The sequence below is a fragment of the Sinocyclocheilus rhinocerous genome, unplaced genomic scaffold (genome assembly GCF_001515625.1).
Source record: "Sinocyclocheilus rhinocerous isolate Xijiao unplaced genomic scaffold, SAMN03320098_v1.1 scaffold299, whole genome shotgun sequence".
NCBI classification, from domain to species: Eukaryota; Metazoa; Chordata; class Actinopteri; order Cypriniformes; family Cyprinidae; genus Sinocyclocheilus; species Sinocyclocheilus rhinocerous.
The window spans coordinates 2077333-2102114 of record NW_015652998.1 but is presented as its reverse complement, the minus strand read 5'-3'; the positions used below and the strand labels follow the sequence as shown (position 1 = coordinate 2102114).

At 38.1% G+C, this 24782-nt stretch overlaps 1 protein-coding gene across 1 annotated transcript in view; it reads left to right on the top strand.

The window, feature by feature from the left end:
* Window positions 1–24782, top strand: part of slc8a4a (solute carrier family 8 member 4a) — an 85377-nt gene that overhangs the window by 484 nt on the left and 60111 nt on the right. The gene's annotated exons all lie outside the window — the stretch shown is intronic.

Below are 24782 nucleotides of genomic sequence, written 5' to 3'. Positions count from 1 at the left end.
AAGACTGTATAGACATTCCTTATTTAAACATACATCATTTTTTTCAGTTGCAAAGTTGCTTGTCAAATTTCTCACAGCCTATAGAGGAGCTATACCTAACTAAAAGTGTTAGAACCTCTGTTCTGTAAAAATGATGCTCTGTTAACGCACTTCAGTCTGTCAGAGCAGGTAAGATCGACTTTACTCTTGTACTAGAACGGTTCAATTGAGTTACTATTCTCTACGCATATAGCTACAATTCCGTCTTAAATGTTTCGTACTGGCCCCGCGTAACTAGTAAGCGCCACATAGTTTTCATACTGGCTGTGAATACTTAGCCAGCACAGTTCTCATGGAAACGCTCTCCTACTCTCACTACAGAGGCAGCCCACCTGTTTCAGATAAACATAGAATGTGATAGTCCAGTATGCTGTGGAATATAGGGAAGCCCTCAGCTTCCAGATCAAAAACTATCCCTATGGGAAGCTTCTACATAGGATTGAGACATGTAAAAAAAAAAAAAAGATTTTTCCTCTGCATTGTGCAGGTTTATTTCTCTCCCACATTGTTTGTGTGATTTTGGCATGTTTTTCTTCTCTTTTAGACAGGACTGTGCTGCTTTTTGATTTTAAATATTCCTCTTCAAGGCATCGTTCACCCCAAAATGAAAATTCTGTCATCATTTACTCTGTCTTTCAATCCTCATGTTGTTCCAAACCTGTATGACTTACTTTCTTCTGCACAACTCACAAGATGATGTTTTAGTCTATACCAGGGGTGTCCAAACTTTTCCTAAAGAGGGCCGGATTCGACGATGTGGAAACACTGGGGGGCCGGATGCTTCTACCTATATATATATATAATGTATGTGTGATGTTGATTTGACAGTAGCTTGTGTTTTGTTGAGGACAAAAATCTGCAAATATCTTGTTTTTAAAGCTTTAATAATTATAACATAGAATGGCTTTATGGTATTTAATCTATTAACACATGAAAGCACAAACTGCATCAAAAATGTCTGTAATTTGGCCTATATTTCATAACTCCCTTACATTACATTAAATTGGCCTATATGTCTACATTAATTATATAAGAAGATTCTGTATAAATATGCAACATTTCTGCCACAATACCACAGTTACGGTTACTACAGTAAATCAAAATGTTGGTGATTTGTGGATTGAAAAGTATTCTTACTGCATTGTTGTCGCACAATGTTTTTCCTATTTTCCGCGTTAGTGTTGTTGAGAATGTCAGCGCTGTTTCATCTGCCTTTGACATATGTGGTTTGTATGGAAACCTCTGCTCCAAACTCAAACGCTTCTCACAGCGCTGTTTAGTGGTCTCGTGATCGAGATCAGTCAGCGCGTAAACGCATTTGTTCTGAGCTCGCGCTACGCTGTCTTTAGGCAGAGCTAAAAACGGTCTGTGCAGCGCGGTTCAAACGAGTCGCGCTCTTCCGCTTTTGACGCGTTTAGGAATTCGCGTGCGCTAAAGAAATGAGAGCGCATATGAGTTATCAAATTGATATCACTCGCGTTTTACTGCTACATCTGGTCTAAAATGTAGTGCTGCCATCTTGTGTTGACATTTTGAAACTGCATAGGCCTATTTTGTAAATTATGCTTGGCGGGCCATACATAACATAGACTATTAAGACAGCTGCGGGCCGCTTAAAATTCATCCACGGGCCGTAGTTTGGACACCCCTGGTCTATACATAAAACATAAAAAAAAAAAATTGGACCCCATTGACTTTTGTATTGACAAAAATGTTCTTTGAAAATTCAATGTTTGTGTTATGCAGAACAAAGAAACTCATACAGTTTTGGAACAACATTTTAAGAACTATTCACCGAAAGGTTCTTTTGGGAACCTAAAATGGTTCTTCTATGGCATCGCTGTGAAAACCCCCCTTTGCAAACTTTATTTTTTAAGTGTGTATGGGCACTCATGTCAATAATGACATGATTTTTATTTTTGGATCATCTAAGCAAATTTAACAGATGGTCATTTTGACAAACAGAGGGCAAGACACATTTAATAGGCCTGCACTCCTATGACACACAAAATGCTAAGCACGTTATGGCTTTAATTTTGTTAGTTATATAATTATACTGCACCAAAACAGACTGTAGGGAAATGATACTCCTGCAGCTTGCATTTCAAATCAGTCCTGTCCATTTGATGGCATGAAATAGTCTGAAATATCTATTTTTAAGCCTGAATCATATGTCATTAGCAATGCCTGTGGTATATATATATATATTGTGTGATCATTAGTACCACATATATTATGTTTTTGTTTTTGCTAAAGGCTTGATTTAGATTTGTTCCCACAATTCAGTCTGGTCTGGCTTACGCTGTCTAGTTGTAAACTGCTATGTGTTCTCCTGTTGGAGCTCTTGGTTTCACTGGCATTATTTCTTTTCCACTAATGCCTGGAACCATTACTCACAGCTTGAGCTAATCTTAATGTTTCTGGCGAACTGAAAATAATCCCACTCTTGCTAAAGGCGGAATTCAGAAAGTGGTTTGATTCCACTGCTGCTGCTTCTTTCATTATGTGGCGTGTCGGAATATTTCGACATCCTCTTGCTCTGAAAGCTCCGGAAGCCGCAAATTATGTCGGCCAAGATTTAGAAGCAAGTCTGTCCAGGGAGCTCCATATGTGGCATAAGAATTATGTGTATAACTGCATGCAAAACATCCAGAAAATTGGATGTTTAAACCTTTTTTTGTGCAGGCTTACAGTTCTGTTCTAAATCTGAGGTTCTTTCAGTGCACTTGTGTTTATGTCTGCCGGCTCTATATGTGTGATCCCTTTAGTATCACCGTCTTCAGTGAGAATCCAAAGCCTCCAAATGGCGTTCTTCTCACCTCCACTTGCAGCTCAACCACCAGTATTAATGCAGAGCCAGGGGCCCAGCACTAAAGCCTTCATATTTCACCCCTAGTACACAGCTCGCCTGCCCTTACAAATTATTTGCACTGTAAAATTCAGCCAAGCGAACCATTAAAATATCTTGCCCTTCTCAAGTCTCTGCACAATTGAGGTAAGCAAGCTCTGTCAAGCCGTGTTATAGATAATATAAATATGTTGCCTTATTATGAGATATTTTTGCCTGTTTTCCTCAGCCCTTTTAGAGTATTTTGAGCTTTTACGCAGTGCAGATCATTTGTTTGCCTAAAGATCTATACTAAAATGTAGTCCTCCTTAGGCCCTGTTTTCACCTGGTATTAAGTTCTAACTGCAAGTGGATAATGCTAAAAACAGGTGTAAACAGGGTCTAAAATGTTATGAGCTCATCCACTTTCAGCCAGATTGCTTTCATAGTGTAGACACTCATGTGGTCAAATCCATTTGTACAGCCACAAAAAAACTGGCTACTGCTGACGTAATATGCAACCATTGTAAGACGTGTTGTGAGAAATGTGCACCAAACACGAAACAGCACACACACACAAAAAAAAAAAACAATTCATGCTTTGCTGCATTGTACCAAAACACACAGATTACAGTCTAAATTGGAGCTGTTTTCTTTATTCTTTTCTCTGCTTAAGTGGAATTGAATGTAATGTATTCGGGAACTTAATTGCATGTCAACTGTAATTAAATTAAAACGTATTATAGTTAAATTTATGCTAAATGCAATTAGTTGAACAAAACTACTTTTGTTTGTCCCACTTAAGTACATCTTTATATGTAATTGAATAATTCTGGTATCTCTGAAATATGGTTAAGGTGTGTACACTGCAAAAAGTCTTAAAAAGCCATTTTTACCTGATTTAACCCATAAAAAATGGTTTTGTTAGTGTAAATTATTGTATTTATGTTGATTCAGTGTTGCTAAATAATATTGTGAATAAAACTAGTTAATTTAAATGTTACCATTTTTCTCAGTGTACAGTACTGATGAGCATTTATGGTAAACTAAAACTTCAATGTAATTAAAGTAAAAAAAAAAACTATTAAGTAAATGTGCTTTTAAATTTTAGTCAAGACATAAAAGTATACATCTTTAAAGCATGGCAAAAGATTATTAAAAATAAAGATTTTAAATGTATTTTAAGATTTTAATTAAATTTTAATATTACAAAGTTTTTAAAAGTATACTTAATGTGTTAAGAAGCATAGTCATAAAGACATTTTCATTTTAAGTACACTTAACTGGCTTTTTGTTTCATTATTTGAAATGATCTGCAAGGCTTTTTTGTTTTTAAATCCATTTTTAAGATTTGAGCACACTTCTGTTTCACAAGGTTTGAATTACACTTATTTATAATGAACATTTCGATTGCCATCTTGGATTATTTTCACTGAGGCCTGCCTCCTGGAATCGTCTCCTTTGGACTCGATGCATGCGATGCTGCCTTAGAATTTGGCTAAACTGAGGTATCTTAGGAGGCAGCATAATTAAGATGACTATCGTCTGGAACAATTTCACGTGCATATGATGCCTTAAATTGCTTTGGTTTTGGAACAGAGCTTATGTGTTATTTGGCTATATGGCAGGTTGATTACGGACAGTTCAGAATTAAATGGCCCTTCCCTGTATAACGAATGCAAAATTTGTTCCTTTTGCTATTCAGGAGTGTCTCTTCATTGTAGGACTTATGCCATGATCAAAAGAAATGTCTGGAGACCCCAGAGAAAGAGTTGATGCTGAAAAAGCTAAAATATTGCTAACAACCTGTGGCCATGTAAAAAATTTGTACCTGCAGATAACAGAACACCATTCCCACTGTCCAAGTAAAATCACTACAACAGAAATCCTCAAAGTGGTTGAAAAGAACAGTATGGCAAGAATGAATGAATACACTCATCTTACCGCATAAGACACAGAGGTGACCTGGGGGAAAAAATCAAGGAGGAAACCACAGCTCTCCAAAAGAACACTCTCGCCTGTCTCAAATAGTTGATGCCAAAATGTTTGGCAAAAGCAAAATACTGAGTTCCAACAAAAGCACCTCATCCCAGTCACGTAGCATGGTCCTGGCTTTTGGGACTTGTAGCTTTCAGGAGGACACTGAATTCTGGATTTCACCAACAGTATTTACCAAGGAATAACAGGGAGTCTGTTCATGGTGAGAAGTTTAAACCACAGATAGTAGTGTAGGCATATATACGGTTTAAATTGAAGCTGAAGTGTATCATTTCTATAGTACTAATTGAATCAAAACTGCAATCAGAACTGGAAAAAACAAAGAACTTTATATAATTTATATAACATTTCAAAGAACTTTCAAATATTTCCCATCTCTCATTGTTCGACATTGGTTTACTATAGCATTTATTAAACGTGTAGGGTAACACTTTAGTTTAGGGAGAAATTTTTTCACTATTAACTAGTTGTTTATTAGCATGAATATTGCTAGCATATTGGCTGTTTATTAGTACTTATTAGTAATTAATATAAAGAACATATTAATGCCTTGTTTGGCAAGACCATATTTTAGATCATTTAATCCTACTCCATACCTAAACCTAACAACTATTAATAAGCAGCAAATTAGGAGTTTATTGAAGCAAAAGTCATCGTTAATATTTAGCTAATAGTGAGAACTGATCCATAAGCTAAAGTGTGACCATGTAGGTTTATATTAATTTTAAAAGTAAATATGTTTTACATTTATTATATATTTTATTTTTTATTATACTATCCATTTCTCTCCTTCACATTAAAATAATATAATGCAGCACACTTTTTATTCTATATTTATATATATATACAGTATATTATTTTTAAATGTATATTTGTGCACTTAATATGTTATAAATAATATAATACAATATCATTTTGACAATATCATAATTTAAATGCTTTTGCACCTCTGTGGTCGGCTGAGTCATGTTTATATATTCTCTGCCCTGCAAATCTCAAATTGGTTCATTAATACGATCAGCCTTATATAACCATCAAGACCTCCATCAGTATTAATAATTGCTGTTTGTAAGCGTCTCTGCTAATGTAGCCAGATAATTCTGGATATGAGGAAAATGCCTTTGATCTACCTCTTTGTTTTCAAGGTGCCAGTCCTCATGCTGGAACTTCAATTTAGATTTAATATCAGCACGCTGTTTGGCTTCTAGCATTTCTGACACAGAGAATGGGGTTGTAGGGTGTCTCTACAGAGACACTGATGATGGCTCCTCTGGGTTTCAGCAATTTATTTGCATTTTGTTTTTGCTTCATGAGGCTTATGCTCTCTCTTCCTTTCTCTCCCGCTTCCCCTCTGTCCTTCCTTCCTACTCCTTCCCTCGTTCTGTTTATATTCATGATTCTGAGTGCATATTTTAAGAAAACCTACTTCCATCATTATGTTTGTACATCCTGTAATGAATGCCAAAACTGGGTAATTATATAATAACATTAATCAAATACAGTTTGACTCGTTGGGACTTTGGGAGATACCCAAAACAAACATTTCAGAGAGCGCTCCTATAATTGTGAACTAGCATGGCATGCTTTTTCTTAGCGTCCGTTTCCATAGTGACTCGTCGATTCGTCAATCTGTTGAGAATGACATGAGAATGAGTCTTAACCAGGAACATACTCTGAGTTGAATTAATTTACTCCCGGACGCATTTTTGGAACCACATACCTCAAGTAAGCAAGGCTTGGGGTTAATCAACCGAAAGTTCAGGGTTTAGCTGACGGTAAGTTAACCGTGCTTTCTGGAATACACCCCTGGTGCTCTAGTCGCTGTCCGGGGTGCTGAATCCACATTAAAGGAAAAATCCTCAAGCCATCCAATGAGTTTGTTCCTCTGCAGTGAATGGGTGCCGTCAGAATGAGAGTCCAAAAAGCTGATAAAAGCATGACAATAATCCACAAGTAATCCAACTGATGGAGTCCATCAATTAACATCTTGTTAGAAGTGAAAACCTGCATGTTTCTAAGAAATAAATCCATAATTTTAACTCCAATCTGTTGCAATCGGACAAAAAACAAGTCCATAATCCATAATAATGCCTTTTCTGGTGAAAAAGTCTATTTCCTGTTGTCCTCTCACATCAAAATCTACCGACATATTTGTTTTGGACTGTTTTTGCTTGTAAACGGTGCTTGATCTTTGCATATTTCTCTCCTGATTCAGACGATATGGCTTTTTACTGGAAAAAGCAATATTATATAAAGAGAAGTTGTATTTTAGTCAAAAGCTATGCTTATTCTGTGTGTATTTGTCTCCTGATTTAGACGATATGACCTTTTCACTGGAGAAAACAATATTATAGATAGAGGAGTTATATTTTAGCCAGAAGCAATAGCTTGAAGTTAAAAGTGTCTTAATGATGAATTTATTTATTGCAATCACACAGCTTGTTGCTTCACAAGACGTTAATTTATGGACTTGTGTCATGTGGATTATTGTGATATTTTATCAGCTGTTTTTATCAGCTCTCATTTTGACGGCATCCATTTATTTGCAGAGGATCCATTGGTGAGGAAGTGATGTAATGTATTCTAATTTGTTGGTGGGTTTTTGTTAAATGTGAGCCAAAATCATCACAATTAAAAGAACCAAAGACTTAAACTACTTCAGTCTGTGTGCATTGAATTTATTTAATACACGAGTTTCACAATTTGAGTTGAATTACTGAAATAAATGAACTTTTCCACGACATTCTAATTTATTGAGATGCACCTGTAGATCTTACAAATGCTTACAAATCTGTTCCAATGAAGAAACAAGCCCATATACAGTACATCTTGGATGGCCGTAGGGTAAGTACATTTCCAGGAAATTTTCATGGTTTTGATTAACTATTCCTTTATCCTGAAACAATTCTCGCTTCTTGCAGATTTGCAGACTTTTTTGTTTGGTTTTGTTCTTCTGTATTGAAGGCTGTCTAAGGTGATTCGGTCTCAAAGCTTTGATGGGCTCTGTATAACTGTTGCAACAGGCTGACATGGGATGAGTTTAAATGATAGGTAAATTCCTCATATGAACCACATCAGTCAAAATACTGGCTGCAGACCTGTGATTTTACACTGGGTCGTGGGAACATGGGAACTGAGGAGCCCGTTGATTCCCACCTCCAGATTAATGAGTGCAAATGAAATCGGAATTCTTCAAACCCACCATTGTGTCAGACTTTGCAGAATAAGCACTGTGAAATTGTTTCCTATCACTTAATTTTCATTCTGTCCTCCTCTCTATCCCCATGATGGCACGCTAAAGGTTTCCAGATGGAGTATGGGGCTTTTTGAGCTCCCCTGTCTATTCCACAGAATTAAAGTAAATTATGAGGTGGAACATGTTGACGGTTTTTCCACTGGTTCCCTTTTCGTCCGTCACGGTCAGTGGTGCTGCAATGATGGAAAAATGTTCACACTTGACTAGGCAACTTCAATAGGTTTTCTCACAGCTCCTGATAAGTACTTTAGACAGAAGACTTCACATAACAGCAATGGACACATTCTATATTTTATTGAAAAGCGATTTCTCAGACACACCCTGTCCAGTGTAGATGTCCATTGTGCATGATTTAGAAATTCATAAACACCTCTGGTGTGAAATCAGATTATCCAAGACGCCAAGAAGCATCAGGTTGCATTTTTGTAATTTCATTATAAAAATATAGTGACTAAGCAATATTATATGAGCAAGAGTGTTGTTGCAATTATCAGCAATTATCTACTGTCAGTATATTCAAACTGCATAACTGCAAGAGTGACTACTTTTTATTAATCGCAGCAGTTCAATAAACAAGTTAATACTAAGTTAATACTAAACTTATATTTTAGACATAATATTGCCACATTTAGCCAACATTTGTTTTTGCTCCACTAATAAAAATAATTCCAAATGCAGAAATAACTGTTGCTCATCTTCAATCAATTCAATTGAGTGAATTATTCAATCAGTTATTGATAAAGGCTTTGGCTGTTTTTGAAACTGCATACTCTCTGATTAGGCACTTCTTATGAATTAGTACTTACATTATTACCGTTAAAAAGTATGTTTAATGTGTGTAGCACAGTTGTAATCCAAACATTCTACATCCGCCATCCACTAGCGTCAGTTACTTTGCTTCACTGCCATTCACAACTATCATTGGATAGTTAAGTGTCCATTTTGGGTACTTTTTGCCTACTGTCTTATAAATACTGTGAATTCAAACATACTCAAATTCTTCAAAGAATTTCAAGAATTCAAATTCTTTTCACAGACTGTTTTATTGCCTACTGTATGAAAAGCAGCCATTTCATTCCTTAATGAATCAGTGTGTTTGAACAAATTGGTTGAGTAAATGATTTATTCACTTATGCATAAAAAGAGTCACCTACTGGTGTGACGATGTAACCTGCAGAAAGAAAATCCGCACCACTAATGCACAGACTGACAGTCTGTCTGGAACAAACATAAACGGCATGATACAATCAGTGAAAAGTCCCAGTGCTATTGGACTAAATATCATACCACCTGGCCAATCAAATTTGAGAACTGTTGTATACAAAATAAATCACTACAGATGAGAAAATGCCAGTCTGTCTTAACACATGAGCAAATTCTTTCTGACACAATCCTACATAGTATCTGAAAATAGAGCCAATCGAAATGCTTCTAGCTTGGCCATGTGTGAATGAGCTCATACTGGCTCTAGTGATGTGTAATTGCACAATTAAACTATTACAGAAAAAGAAAAAGTGAATCAGATTCAAACTGTATGAATGTCAGTGTTATCATTGGGAGATTTGGCAGCAAACCGTGGCATGTTGGTCCACATGTGCATACAGTATATGTGTGAATGATTGTGAATGAAGAAGGGGTCGCTACGCTACACTGTCACATCATGAGACAAGCAGAGAGGGTGCCTGGGGCAAATGTCACTATGTGGAAAGGAGTTAAGACTGGAGGAATAAAGAGACACAGGTGTTATTTTTGGCTGGCAAATGCCATATGCTGCCTGTTGAGGGTCCACAGTAAACCACCTTTCCAAAGTGTCCGTATTTGCAATGAGAAAGATGACAGGCACAGGAAATTGGTTTTAACGAGAATGAAACTATTCACCCAGCAGAAAATGCCATCCAACTCGGAGGCGATAGACTGGTCACATAAGAACAACTTGGGGCGGACATCGATTTGTCTATAATAGCAATAATACATGACAACAAAAGGCAGTATGATGAAAAAAATCCATCGACCATTCATTGCTTTGTTGACGGATCTGCTTGTGAGGCAGACGTGTCATTAAAAGTCGTTAGAAGCCTCATCTGGCTCACCTTAACGCTTAACGCATCTCACCCAAAGGGGTCGAGGTTTGGCTGGTTGGCATGGCTCAGTTAGCCTCTGTTGGCAGATGTCATAATGAAACAATCTGGACCCGAAACACATCCTTTTCCATTGATTGGCATTTGAAAGTAGCAACAAAAACATGTAAATCACAATATATTTCATCCTTTTATTTCGAGGGCTCTTAAAAGTGTTTTTCTCTGTCCACTGCTTTTCACATAGTTCACTATTAGTAGTTTTTACAATTTTGTTTTCATTTTATTTATTTGTTTTTTATTTGTTTTTATTGTATTCAGTGTAGTTTACTTTAGATTTCACTTTATCATTGTAGTTTGTTTGTTTGTTTATTTATTTATTAGGTTTCTAGTTTCAGTTTATTTCATTTTTATTTTAGTTTTACCATGTTAGGACAGCAAAAGGTAATTTTTTTTACTTACACTAGTATCGATTTTCTTAAGTGTTATTGCTATTCAGTGACATTTCCATGTTTTATTGCAGGCTGGTTGTAAAGTTTTAAAATCTAAAATCTATTTATAAATAAACAAAACAAAATACATTTTATTTTAGTTTGTAATTATTATAATTATTCTAACTAAAATGCAAGTTAGAGGTTTCAAATTTTATAATATACCATGTATCAATATCTAAAATTGAAATGAATAATAATAATAATTAATTTAGATAATTATTATAAAAATAATAATTTTGATCATTAACATTTTTTTAATTTGCTGATAAATGTATTTATTTTGATAGTTTTAAACTGCATTTTAGTTTAGTTTTCCCCCCAGTTTTTTTATTTCAGTTTCCAAAAAAAAAAAAAAAAAACTAAAAATAAATAAATAATTCATAATAATAATAATTTCGTTTTCGTTGACCAAAATAACACTAGTTGGAATTTTGTGCCTTCTTGTGGTGCAAACAGCCAGTCAGTGTTGTTGTAATTTCATTTTTCCTGTGGCTCAAAAGGGATTAGTCACATGAAATTTTCAGCTTAGGTGACTGGCGCAAAAATGTCTGGCTGCAGAACTGAGCGCTTATATGTGCAAAGATGGCGGATTGCGTATCTGCAGTGTTCTGCACCAGCTGAGCAGCTGCTTCTGTGATGAACTAAAATGGTAAAACATGACTTTCTCCATGTATTATAGACCTCCTTTGTCTCACCAATAACAAACTATCACATTATAAAGCATATTTGTTTTTCACATGTGCTTTTAACCACACCATGTCATTAACCGAAGATCTACACTGTTCCGCACACTGAGGTGCACCGTCAGTCATTCTCAAACCCTTCAGAGCTCCTGCTTACTCTGCTGCAGCCCTGCATATTATGTATTTAAAGCACTGGATGACTCCCTGCTGGTTCAGGCCCGTCGACTTCCCTCCTGTCAGAGCCGCCAGGAGTGCGATGAATGCTTCATGGAGAGCAAGAGGCTACTTGAACTATTGCAATCTGGATAAACCCGCAACACTAAAGATCTGCTGCGGCGTTTTATTTGTCTGTCCACCATTAGAGATTACAGAGGGCACGTGAAGCGATGTTACGTGTTTCATGAATATTGATGCGGACGGCGGACATGCGGGCGGCGTATAGAGAGAGCGCTGCATGACAGTTGTTAATATGCAGGGATCTGAGGGTGGGAGAAGCTTCATGTTTTTGCAGTACACAGGAGAGGAGGCTGACCCATTTAAATGGCAGATTCCATGTGTGTGGTGCCTCACAATAGGGTGAGATAGCAGGAAAACTACTAGACTGTGTCAAGAAAAAGGAAACGTGGGCACTCAGAGCTGAGACACTGATTAGACCTGTTTCCAGCAAACATATGGAGAATGATTGCATATACTATAAAATTAGACTTTGTAATATGCGGAAATGGTAGAGCTTTGGGGCTTTCATGATTATGTAAATGGTGTGTGTTTTTGCGAGTATATGTGCACTTTTTGTCTTGTATAATCAGGGTATTTTCATAATTATAATCTTCTGTGGATTTTTTTAAGTGTTTGGATACTGAAGTCATTTCTTTCATTAGAGCCATAAGTTCTTTGACTGCTCTGCAAACCCTCCCCCATCTCTGCCCTCCAGTGTGAGGAGCTTCAAAGCCTGAGATTTCACTAAGATCTCTCTCTCTCCCTCTATCTCACGTTGTGTCTTCCTCATTTTCTCTCTCTATCCTTTCTGCTTCCTCTTCTTTATCTGCTATTCGTCATTCTTCTCATCTCACTATGCACCTCAGATAAAAAGCAACATGTTCACTGATTATATGTTCTAGAATGAAAGAAGATGGTGTTTGGATCAGTTCACAGACTGAGCAAATGACTCAGTCAATAAATCCCGGTGTGCAGTGATGTTTACGAAGTAGCAACATTCTTAAACGAATGACTCAATGGGATTTATTTTTTACAATTCTACATCCTATTTGCTCCCTTAATTCAAATTTGAAATGTAAAAGGCATTCTTAATTCATTTCTGAATGATGCTCAACCCTGCATTATCCCTTTTTTATTGATTTCATTGTTGTTACATAATTATGGACATTATTAACTTTTACACCTCTGGTTATCTCCACAGAAATTATTTTTTTATGAAATCATGCCGTGGCTTATGCGGTTATTGTCCACGGGAGTCCGTCTCATCTCATCTTTAAGATATAGGAAAGATGATGTGGGAATACAGGATGTCCCCGTTCTACCCTCAGCCAGTCAAATGAGCACTCGCTTAACGATAAAATGTGACACCAGTGACATTAAAACATCCTTCGAAAGGACAGACTTAATTTCCCGCCAATTATGACATGCCCTATCAAGGGAGCGTGAAAGGACCTGCAACGTAGAGGAGAAAAGGAACAGATAAAAGAGGAGAGTGTGGAAATGAAAGACTTTAACAGGCCTGATTGTGGAGTCATGGGCGGTAATGATGACGAGCAAGTGGCGGTTGTGTTGTTAAACATCGAGCTGACCTGCTGCTTTTCTCAGTTTGTTTCCTAATTAGGTCTGGTGCGCTAGTGAGGCACAGATTCCCCATGCTAGGGTGTGTGTGTGTGTGTGTGTGTGTCGTGTTCTCCCACACCTCTCTGAAGTGCAACATGACCGCCTGCTGCCACTGGCCCTAATTGATCATCATTGTTTTGTCTTTGTTATGGCTGCACACATACTGGCATTTGCAAACTTGGCATTTCGGAGAAAACACATTCTTTCTTACTTTCTTAATGTGGTTCTGCTGCTTTAAATCACACCCTGTGATCATTTGCTTGAATCCTGATTCTTACCGTCAGAAAAGACTTCATTCCAGCTGGATAAAGCCTCAAACTGCCACTGCACACTGTCTTACAGGTCTGAATGAGCAGTCATAAAGGCTCTTTGAGCAGCTGTCCTCAGTGACACTGTGTTTAATATAAGCTTAGCCCTGCCGCACATCCGCTAGTGTTACAATGTCCAGTTCTTCACTCAAACGGGAACATTTTAGGGGGAGATCCCTGTAAGAAAACTATATTAAGATGGAGGGATGTCTGGTAAATATTGACTGCTGTGGAATGAGAAGGAGGAGGATGGAGGGACAAATATTGACCGATCTGTTAATAATCATCTCACACTGACAAATATAATAATGACCTTTATGGGTAAATCTCAACTGAAACAATTGTCAACAAAGTGTGCTGCTCGTAAAATCACAAGTAATAAACAGGAATCATAATTTTGTTAAAGAAACAGAAGCCTGTATTTAGGACCATTAAGATGTGCACTGTGATGTCTCCAATTCTTAGTACACTCTTAGAAAAAAACGTGCTCAAAAAATTAAGGGAACACTTAAATCACATTTTTGTAAGAAGTCTCTTACTCTCACCAAGGCCACATCTATTAAAAATACAATAAAAAGAGTATTATTATGGTATATATGATATATATATATATTATTATATTATTATTATTATTATTATTATTATTAATTTATTCCTGTAAGGGCAAAGCGGAATTTTCAGCAGTCAATACTGAAGTCTTCAGTGTCACATGATCCTCCAGAAATCATTCATTTTAATATGCCCAAGAAACATACTTCTTATCAATGTTCAAAAGAGTGCTGCTTTTTTTGTTGAAAAAAATGTAATGTTTTACTGTCACTTTTGATCAGTTTGTTCTAAATAAAAGTTTTAATTATCCCTAAACTTTTGAATGATAGTGTATATATAAAGAAAGTGTAAAAAAGTGTTAGTATAGGTATTGTCTTTTTGAATGTGTTTGATTCTGTCTGTTGTTCATTGCTTATTTGGAACAGTGGAATAGTAATAAAAGGGTGGGCTAGAGGCAGGTGAAATACGGAAGGATTAATGAGAAAGCCTTGAGAGTCGTGTGGGCTTAGATATGCATCTTGGGTATACAAAGCGGATGGTGAATCCATCACTGCTGAAGTTTTGACATTGCTTGATTAGAGACTAGCTAGAGAAGGTTTTTAACTTCCTGTACTGCCTTAACCAACACTGCATTCAAACTTTTTGCCTCTGTTATCCCTTTGCTCCCTTTTCATCTCTCACTCACGCTTTGTTACCTGTCAGTCTGTCTACCATTTTCTCCTAATACAACTAAACTGTCTTTCTCTCTTTCATTATTGCTCTCTTTTTCTCTCTACTCCCTTAGCCTCAGGAGACTGAACCTGTCCTCCTCTCCCTTAAAGTTAAACCTGCTTTTACTCTCCGGGCAAAGAGACTAAAGCATTCATATTTTACCACCACTAAAAGCCTTAAGCGAGATTAAGGATTTAACGGTCTGCTAAGATCTCTCAGCATATTTAAAACAACTCCATTGGTTTACATACATTTTATCTTTTATAAATGTGTGCTGTTTTGTCTTAGCAGAGACACTTCCACAGTCAGGCATAGCTGGAGGATTTGTGTTGTTTTATGAACGTACTTATAGTTGACGTTGATATGGCTTATTTTACAGGATATGTACAACATAAAACTCTGTGCTCAGAAAATGAGTTTTGAAAAGACTAAGGGGAGACCATATTTTTGGTGTCTAGATGTATAAAGTTACAAATGGAGTGCCGTGAGCACTTAACAAAATAGTTTTCTGACTCACTGATTCTTTGGACAACACTGTGATGGTTATACAGTACGCTTTATTGGTAACACCTTACAATAAAGTTAGCATTCAGGGGACAAGAACTAAGAATGATCAACAAATTTTACAGCATTTATTAATCTAGCTTAATGTATTAATATTTAGTAATTAACAATACACAACATTGAATTTATAATACATTAATTATTGTTAATTTATACTTTATTTAGAATTTAACTTGCAATTTTAAAAATATCTGTGCATTATTAGTTGGGATTTTCAGTGATTTGTTGCATCAGTGTGTAGTGACAAGTGACTCGCTTTATTGAATTCTCTTTATTGACTCTCTTCAATTAAACAATTATGCAACCAATTCATTCAAATACACGGATTCATTCAAGAACAAATCAAGTGATTGTCTTTACAAGTGAGTTATTGTCACGGTCCGTGTTGAGAGATGAGGTGAGGACTCAAAGATGCAGTAAATGGGCTCTTTATTAATAACAAAAATAAACAAAACTAACAAAAGCTACCCCGAGGGGAAAAACAGGCAGGAAGGCCAGTACAAGGAGCACACAGACACATCCAATCACATACAACAAATAACGAAACAGCACAGGACTGCAAACACAGGGAGACCAAGTAGGGCAGGTAATGAGGGAGACACAGGTGGAATAACGGAAACAATAATGAGGTAACAAGATGGGCGGGGTCAGACAATCGACAGCAGAAAGTACATGGCACCAAACAAACGACACATGCCATGTGCTTACACAAAGACACATTGTCCTCTGGTGGCCATCCTCCACCCCGCCTCAGGAGGTTCTGTAGCAGAAGCCGCCACCTCAGGAGGAACTGGAGAAGGCTCTGAAGGCTCCCGGACTGGAGCAGGTTCTTGAGCCGACTCTGAGGGCTCTCGGACTGGAGCGGGTTCATTAGTGGACTCTGTAGGCTCCCGGACTGGAGCGGGCTCTGAAATGAACTCTGAAGGCTCCCGGACTGGAGCGGGCTCTGGAGTGGACCGTGTAGGCTCCCGGACTGGAGCGGGCTCTGAAGAGAGCTCCGAAGCAGCCCATGCACGCAGAACAGTCATGAGGTGAAAAGCGAAGACGGCCTTCTTGACAATGGCAGCAGCAGCAGAGAAATCGGGCAGCTCTGTAGCAGCCTCTGTGACAGAGACAAGGAGAGTGGGTTGCTCAGTGACAGCCTCTGTGGCAACAGCAGTGAGAGCGAGAGGCTCTGTGGCAGCCTCCATGGCGGAAACAAGGAGAGCGAGCTGCTCAGTGACGGCCTTCGTGGCAGCAGAAGTGAGAGGGGGCTGTTCTGTGGCAGGCTGTTTTGGAGCGGCTGGCTCAGGGGCCTCTGGGACCACCGGACTTGGGACCACCGGAGTCAGGTCCTCCAGGACCACCAGACTTGGGACCACCAGAGTCAGGTCCTCCAGGACCACCAGACTTGGGACCACCAGAGTCAGGTCCTCCAGGACCACCAGACTTGGGACCACCAGAGTCAGGTCCTCCAGGACCACCAGATTTTGTGACGGCAATAGACTCTGGCGTGGCAGCCATGGCGGGATGGGTCTCTTAATTGGCGGCCATGTTGTGATCAGGCACCACTTGTTGCAGTGCTGGCTGCCTCCCACTGTGGACGAGAAACTCCACAAACCTCTCAAAGAACAAATGTTCAGAACCTAACATCCTCCAATGACTAATGGGCTCATCTAGGGCAATGTTAAACAAGTCTTTCAGAGCAGAGTCATTGTAGCCCAGCCCCTCCACAGCACTCCTAAACACCAGGGCAAACTCCCTCAGGCCAGTTCCTTGTTGACGGAGGGAGCTCAAGGCTGTTACCTGGAGAATGCGTTGGTAGAGGTGGCTGTTGGCAGTGGAGGCTGGTAGATGGTGTGAGCCCATTCTCCGCTGAGTCCTCATGTTGGCTGTTTCGTTCTGTCACGGTCCGTGTTGAGAGATGAGGCGAGGACTCAAAGATGCAGTAAATGGGCTCTTTATTAATAATAAAAATAAACAAAACTAACAAAAGCTACCCCGAGGGGAAAAACAGGCAGGAAGGCCAGAACAAGGAGCACACAGAGACATCCAATCCCATACAACAAATAACGAAACAGCACAGGACTGCAAACACAGGGAGACTAAGTAGGGCAGGTAATGAGGGAGACACAGGTGGAATAACTGAAACAATAATGAGGTAACAAGATGGGCGACTTGGGACCACCAGAGTCAGGTCCTCCAGGACCACCAGATTTGGGACCACCAAAGTCGGGTCCTCCAGGACGTTGCTACAGAGCCGACCGATTTCTCTGCTGCTGCTGCCATTTGGGACCACCAGAGTCGGGTCCTCCAGGACCACCGGATTTGGGACCACCAGAGTCGGGTCCTCCAGGACCACTGGACTTGGGAGCACTGGACTTGGGACCCCCAGGGTCAGGTCCTCCAGGATCACCGGACTAGTTGCCACCGCAGAGATGCCAGATGCTCGCACTGACATCAGCGGTGGGTCCGCCAAACTGGATGCCAGTCTCAAAAGCCTTGGGCCCACCTCAAAGGCTTCATGCGACACATTCATGGTACCCGGGAATGCTGACATGGTATCCATGACGGCTGAAGCCTCCGGCATGGCACTTGTGACGGCAGTAGACTCTGGCGTGGCAGCCATGACGGGATGGGTCTCTTAATTGGCGGCCATGTTGTGATCAGGCACCACTTGTTGCAGTGCTGGCTGCCTCCCACTGTGGACGAGAAACTCCACAAACCTGTCAAAGGACGTTTTATGTAATCTAGAATAGCCAATAAAATTCATGTTTCATTTATAAAGAAGGATTGTCTGGTGTCATATAATTTCAAGGTTGAAACTGTTGCCAAAAGATCCCTTGCTTGCTGCCTAGCTCGTAGCTTACTCATAATAATGACCTCTTTAAGAGCTAACAAATTATCATAATTGTGTTGACCGTGGCCAGGAAAATACATATGTAATTTGTAAAATATACTGATAATCACCGGCTCGCTGGACGACCCTTGATTTAAAGTGTAAACTATCAAATTTAGAATCAGCTCTAATCAGGTTGAATTAGGCTCTTCAGATCCTAGTCATCTCAAAACCTGAATCAATAATAATAATTAATTCCCTTACAAATGAGTAAAAATTCATTACACAAGCCATGTGCTTACACAAACACACAGTGTCCTCTGGTGGTCATCCTAGGCACACCAGCTGAAGACTGTGACAGTTATTTAATAATTTACGCAATCGATTTGTTCAATCACACTGATTTAATCAGGAATGAATCAAGTGACTTTTTACAATTGAGTCATTGAATCATTTACACAACAGATTTGTGCAAACACACTGATTAATTCAGGAACGAATCATGTGACTGTCGTTATAATTAAGTCGTTGAATCATTAGCACAATCAATTCATTCAAACAAACTGATTCATTCAGGAACTCCACTGTTCTGTGTTGCTTGAAGATATGACAGTTTTTTTCTGTTCTGTCTTCGTTTGGAATTGTTTTAGTTGGCAGACCAAATATCGACAGTAATTACAAGTATTGTGTCTGAAATGTATGTGATTATTAATTTCTTGTTTATTGAAATGTTGTATAAAAAAGCAATCTCACACATGCTATCGTGCTGTTGGACTGAATATCTGTGTTGACGTTCAATACAGCAGTAGTCTTTCTCATGTCATATTGATAAACCATAAGCTGAAAGACCCTGATGAACTTGTTCAGTCATTTATAACTGTCCAGAGTTGTGTGTATGTATGTTCATAGTACATGTACAGATAGAGTGTCAGGGCAGATGTACTGAGAGCTGTGTTGTTGTTATGGGAATTGGCCACAGCTACAGTCCAATAGTAATTAGTCCAATAGTCAATAGTCCAGTAATTACTAAATTATTAAACTCTTAATAATTCATTTGAAATGACCGGATCGTACAATACTGTACAACTTGAACTGGGCAAAAATGTATGACCTCCAATATCTTCTTTTCTATGTCAGTCTTTTTTAGGTTTACATTAGATTGTATGTTTTTCTACAACCCAGATTGACTTTAACAAATTTATTCAAAATTAAAATGCAAATTATTACAAGTTCTCATTAGACCGTGTTGGCATAACCATGCTGTTCCCCAGCAAAACTTGGTAACTGGTAAAAAAAAAAAAAAACTTGGTAAGCTGGTAACTGGTATGCATGTATAATTGGAATAATTAACTTTTTTTTTTAATATGTTTTTGATAATATTTTTTGTCTTGTTTAATAATAAGTGTGTATTTATTTGATTAAACATACTGTAAAAACAGTAATATTATGAAACATTGTTACAATTTAAAATAACTTTTCCTGTGCTGGCAAAGCTGAATTTTCAGCAGAAATAATAAATGCAGTAATAATAAATAAAATAAAGCAGTAATAATACATAAAATAAATGTAATAATAAATAGCTTTGTGAGCATAAGAGACTTAAAAAATTGTAATTATTCCAAACTTTTGACTGGTAGTGTATAAAGCTGGTTGACCAGGGAAGACTTGCTGATTAAAAGTAGGTAAATTTAGCCAGGTTTGGGGACCAGCACCTAAAACAAAGGAATATTTTGAAGACAGAAAACTTTTTGATAGAAAAAAATATTATATCCATCTTCTGCAGCATCAGAGACCATGCATTATTATGCTATTGTAGTCCGTGTGTGCATGAATCAACATCAACAGTAGCTCATACTGTGTTGTGTGTTCCTTTTCCCCAGGCTTGCTCATATAACTGAGGGCTTTGTAGTGCTGCTCACTGCTCCGTTTGCCTCGCGCCCTGCCGCTAGCTGTGCTGCTGGGGTGTGAATGCTCTGCATATGCCAATTAATGCAATCAGCCTCTTGATTGATGTGTCCATCAATTGTAGATCCCTCTAACTCTCTTCCTGCAGGACTGCAACCGCATTCATACTGCAGCCATGAAGCGCTGTGGTCTGTTCTGCTTCTCACTCCGGCTGTAGACGGATATATTGAGTTGCATGTTATGCAGAGCTTCATTTGCTTGCTTGCTTGCTCTGTCATGGGAAATTAATAAGATACAGTCCAAATGGTGTGTGAGATAAGCCCTCATCCTTGATGGGCACTATTGGCTGAGAGCTCGCGCTAAGGGCTCAGGGAACAGCCTCGGTGCTATTTATAGGGCTGGCATCGTGTGTGGCAATAGTGGGGGAGTGTGCTTGATGCCAAGTGCATGATTTGTGCCCAAGGATGAGTGGTAGGGGCAGGGTGAACATGCTAATGTCATCAAAGCGTTAAAAGTGTGCTCAGAAGTGTCACATATTGTTTGAGATGGGCTGTCAATTCATTAAAAATTTCTGTTGAATTAATTAAATCATTATATGCATATGAATAAATCTCTGTTAATCACATATGTACATATTTGCTGATAAAAGCCCTTAAATGAAGATTATTGACTGCCATTACGGCTTTATATGCCTTATTATATGTTGTGTTCACCTTATTTTGCTATGTGGAAAAAGCAATTTTTTGAATGGGCAAGACTTCCAATTCATTAGCTGCTATAGGTATATAACTAAGAAGAATAACAAAGTGCAGTAAACTGTAAAACTTGCGCTACAAACCTGTGTTTATGATAATTAATTAAAATATTATTAGAACAAATACCAGTTTGGAATATCAAGCAGCATAACGAACTTGGACAGATAAAATAACTGGAAGTGGAAAACAAAGTTACAAATGACCCCACCTGCTCTTAAGTTAAAAAGTAGCTGCATATTTTATTATGTGTTGTTTATCATTAAGCCTTAGACTTAAAGGATTAGTTCACTTCCAGAATAAAAATTTCCTGATAATTTACTCACCTCAATGTCATCCAAGATGTTCATGTCTTTCTGTCTTCAGTCTCAAAGAAATTAAGGTTTTTGAGGAAAACATTCCAGGATTCTTCTCTATATAATGGACCGAAATGGTGGCCAACGGGTTGAAGGTCCAAACTGCAGTTTCAGTGCAGCTTCAAAGGGCTCTACACAAACCCGGCCGAGGAATAATGGTTGTATCTAGCGAAACGATCTGACATTTTCTTTAAAAAAAAAAAATGTATATACTTTTTAACCACAAATGCACGTCTTGCACTAGCTCTGCGATGCACGTCCACAAATTCATACATTATGTAATCACGTTGGAAAGGTCACACGCGGTTATCTCTTTGTCTGTGTACTCCGGTTCAGAAAGTTAGGGTAGGGCAAAAAACTCCATCTCATTTTCTCCTCCAACTTCAAAATCGTCCAACATCTTTGTTTTACCTTTTTTGTAAAGGGCATTTGACTTTCTTTGCATGTTCGCTTTTTAAACACTGGGTCCGTACTTTGCCTACGTCATACACGTGACCTTACCAATGTGATTACATAATGTGTGAAGTCGAGCTAGTGCAAGACGAGAATTTGTGGTTAAAAAGTATATAAATTTGTTTTGTTTTTTTTAGAAAATGACCGATCGGTTCGCTAGATAAGACCCTTATTCCTCGGCTGGGATCGTGTAGAGCTCTTTGAAGCTGCATTGAAACTGCAATTTGGACCTTCAGCCCGTTGGCCACCATTGAAGTCCATTATATGAAGAAAAATGAAAGAAAAATCCTGGAATGTTTTCCTCAAAAACCTCAATTTCTTTGCGACTGAAGACAGAAAGACATGAACATCTTGGATGACATGGGGGTAAGTAAATTATCAGGAAATTTTTATTCTGGAAGTGAACTAATCCTTTAAGGGCCGATCACACACAATAAAGATTCTGCCTGCTTATTTTTTTTTAATTTTTGGCAAGTAAGCATGTGCTAGATAAACATTGTCTTTGGTTGTTGTGTAGCATTTTGCTGTTTTTCCAGCTTGATCTAATTAGTATTCATAGGTATAATAATATTTGCATTTTTGTATGTTTGGATATGCTCTGAAACATACACAGCTTTAGAAATGTGCAAACACCTTTTTTAAATTGTTTATATTATATTATGAATATATTTGTACAGTTAAATTTTACGATAACACTACCGTTCAAAAGTTTGGGTTGGAAAGATTTTTTAATGTTTTTGAAAGAAATCTCTTATGCTCACAAAGGCTACATTTATTTTGTTTTACATTTATTAAATACAGTTAAAACAGCAATATTGTGAAATATTATTACAAGTTAATAGAACTGTTTTCTATTGTCAAATGTTTTCAAATGTCATTTATTCCTGTGAAGACAAAGCTGAGAAAAAAAACAGTAAAAAGAGCAATATTGAGAAATATAATGACAATTTTACACAAAATTAACATGTTAAATTGACAGCCCTAATTTGAACTATGCATGATTGTATCATTGTGCATATCTGCAATGGTGCGTATTCAGAGCTTTCAAAGGGGCAATATGGGGTCTCACCTTCCTCACACATAAGCTAACAATGGTTATCCTATGTCACATTAATGACCTGGAATTTGACCTGAACTTGGAGTGACAGCCCTGGCTCCATCACACATCCTCGTAGTGGAAGATGATCTCATATGTCTCTGCAGCTCCAAGCAGCCAGAGATACTGATGTGTGTGCAACTGTGCATGTGTGACTTAGTCAACAGGCCAAATGCAGCAGTCACGCATGTGTGATTCCAGTTCTTATATAAACTTGCCTCTACACGGATTCCTGTATAGAGGGTGGGATGCGCTCCAGTCACTGGCACCATTCCACATTCGTATGATTTATTTAGAGTCAGGTTTAACATTAAACACTGACATGAAACAATAAAGTTAGCTTGTCAGCATTTACAATATTTCCTAAATATTGTTCCCAAATAAATGCATCCTTGGTAAGCACAAAAGATTTGTTTCAAAAATATAATTCTGTCATGACAACTCTCGGAGGGACTTGCTACTGCCAATACATCCACAACATGCTGCTGTGGGCATGTAAGAATATTGCTGCTGCAAATATAACATACATGAAATAACCCCCCATATAGAGTACTCGAATCACCTCGTAGCAGATCTATACAGGTGGAGCTGGGGAAGGTGGAGGGTTTCTGAAGCAAGCTGCAACTGCTACGGCAAGCACTAGTCATATATTTGAATGTTGAGCAGCGAGCTTATTGGCTACCGATACAGGAGAGAACCAATCAGCTGTGCCATGTGATAATGATGTCATTAGGTCAGACTGAGTTAGACCTATCGGACTGCGCCATCTAGAGTTTCATGCCAGATCTCTGTATATAAATCTTAATAAATAAACCAATTCTGAACTTTTGAACGTTAAAATAAATTGTCATTTTGCTTTGGATTTTTAGGGTGTACCTGTAAAACACCTGTATTCAGTTCCTGATTCAGTTCGTTTCCCCCTATTTTCTATATTTTTGTAGACCCCATATTTCAGTTTGATATAGAACTATATGTAAGATATACTATATTTCACACTTTCAAATAGCTTGCACCCAATATTGAAGTTGATATATTTATATTGTAGAATTCCATTCTGTGTTCAAGGATGGTGTTATCCAGACTGAAAAGACATCTGTGTTCCTGACATCTGTGTTTTTATTTTAATATATAATATTTTGATATGATGATGCAGTAGTTTTTTGTAGGAGTCTATAGAGCTCTTCATACTAGATTGAGTCAAATGCCTTTTTGTCAATAAAGCAGGCAAACAGTTTTTGTTTGATGTACAGTACATGTCTGTTATTTAATGTGTAAAAGGTCTATATGTGAACATTAGTTTGGTGGCCTTGATCACTGCATTACAAAATGAGTGCATAACAGGAAGTATAGAAGATAACTTCACAGCCATCAATGAAATTCATGTGCCCCTTTAACGCCTTGCAAAAAACAAAACAAAAAAAACATTCTGTGAATATTAACCCTTAAAAGTGTCATATGATGTTGCTAAAAAGAACATTATTTGGTGTATTTGGTGTAATGAAATATGTTTATGTGGTTTAAGGTTAAAAAAACACATTATTTTCCACATACTGTACATTATTGTTTCTCCTCTATGCCCCGCCTTTCTGAAATGCGTAGATTTTTACAAAGCTCATCGGTCTGAAAAAGCGAGGTGTGCTGTGATTGGCCAGCTATCCAGTGCGTTATGATTGGCCGAATACCTCAAGCGTGAGACGGAAATGATACGCCCCTCACCATACTGTGATGATGCCGTGTCCGGCCGGAGCGACGAGACATAAACATTAAAACCCATTACAAACGAGGCATTTGTTGCATCAGTGGGGACATAATTACTGATTATAATGACTCATACTGTCTTTTTACGCGTTGCGTTGCATCGCGCCGGCGGCTACTCTCCCAAGAAACAGTCCTCCGTAAAATGTGCTGCACACATCTGAATATTTGGGTTGAAGTGTTCTGGAACAGTGTTGTAAATACAACTTAACCACTGATTTCTAGTCGTGTCCTCTTTTGGAAGGCCAAACTAAGTAGTTTCGCTTTCACAACGAAACACACAGCGCCTTCACGACATGGCAGCGGC